Below are 1,812 nucleotides of genomic sequence, written 5' to 3' on the forward strand. Positions count from 1 at the left end.
CTCGCACTATGAAAGAGCCTCGGCGGCCCATGCGGTGAACACTAGCCTAGCAAGGGAGTTGTTCATCTCCGGAGAGTCGTGGGATACCCGGTACCTCTAGAGAAAACAGTTTTCTCTAAGTACTTAAAACTGTTGCTCTTGATGGTTCGGAACCCACCTTAAACTGTAGGTCCCCCTTCCAAAACCAAGTAATTGTGCGGGGGGTGTGTAAAGGAATAAAGAAGAAGATGCAAGAAAAATGTAAATCCTTAGGGGACACATTAGAAGCTTCCATTCCTATATATATATATATATAAACGTTATCTGCTGTGTCATTGGGATTTGAATGCATTACTACATAGATTTTACGTACATATATATAGAAAATGCTTCTTTTATGTGGAATCATTGTTTTCATCTAAAGAATAAATTTGGTAGACTGCCATTTTAAAAATATTTGTCATTGCTATAAAAAAATTCATAAACACGATCGCACATTTTCTTATGCTTCTGGTTTTCAAGCTTTTGTAATTAATTATAAAAAAACTCAGCGTCTGATCGAAAAATTGAAACACCTTTTAGGTATACCTTTTCAAGACCCATTTTTTTATAATTTCAAACTGCATTGCCACGGACTTAAAACTTTTAAGCCAACTAAACGTATGATAAAGAAACTATAAACACCTTTATCCTCGTCCTTGAAATATCTAGGTGAGTCTTTTATTTATTTCCTTCTGAAGCCATTTTTCAAATAACTAAATTATGTGTTTTTTAATCTTTAAACCATATAGATATGAACTTCAACAAATTTTAGACTAATCATAAACAAACTAAGCGTCTCATCGAAAACCCATAAACACTGTTGGACTCTACTCCGAAGTATCTGAATGCGCCTTTTACTTTTTCGATTTAAAATCATTTTTGTAACAATTCAGTAATTCGAAAATGTACGCTCATGTCAAATAGCATAGGAAAATAGTTAACAAAGTCAATGAAAAAAGAAAAGCTCACTGAAATATTTCCAAGGCGAATCCAAACCATTTAAAGTTTTGTTTTTATTTTTCGATCGTGTGCATTAGTTTGCTTATGATAATTGCAAAATGTTGAAAAATAATGTAATTGGCCGCGTTAAAAAAGCCATTTTTCGCAAAGCTTTTTTCGACTTTAATTTTGTTTGCGCCATGGTTCTAGAAATTTCAATATTTATCTAAAGACTTGAACAAATTTAATTTTTAAATATAGAGAATATAATAAGTATTTTATAACTATAATCAAGAAACGAAATATGAAAATTTTTTCCGGCTTCCGCATGTTCCTTTTTATTTTGATCGAATGCGCTATTCTTCGATATTACTAGGAGAAAGGTGGAAAGGTATTGTATTCCATGTTGAATGAACTATGACTGCCTCGGGAACATATCATCGTCGTAGTATAAAATTTTTCCGAGGGCCGATGGGAGTTTCCATGAAAATTAAATATTATCGTTCGCTCGTTCGAACATTCATTCAGGATATATTAAAATCTTTTCAGATATTTTTGCTTATTTTTCTTCATCTCCAGAAAAAGCTCGCATCTGAAAAAAGCATATTGACCAATGACTGCTTCCAATTTTCAGGGTTTTTCCTACAATTCAGGATACGAATTACATTTTCATTAAATTTGAATAAAATGCGTGTTTGAAAATGTGATAACACAATAAACCCCAGTCTCTTTCATTTCATTTCATATATTTGTTAATTCAGCAGTCATATAACCAATTACAGAATTACATATCTATATTATCAATAACATAACAGTATATACATAGCACAATTCTCTTTCAATGTTTATATT

The sequence above is a fragment of the Belonocnema kinseyi genome, chromosome 5 (assembly GCF_010883055.1).
Source record: "Belonocnema kinseyi isolate 2016_QV_RU_SX_M_011 chromosome 5, B_treatae_v1, whole genome shotgun sequence".
Taxonomy (NCBI): Eukaryota; Metazoa; Arthropoda; class Insecta; order Hymenoptera; family Cynipidae; genus Belonocnema; species Belonocnema kinseyi.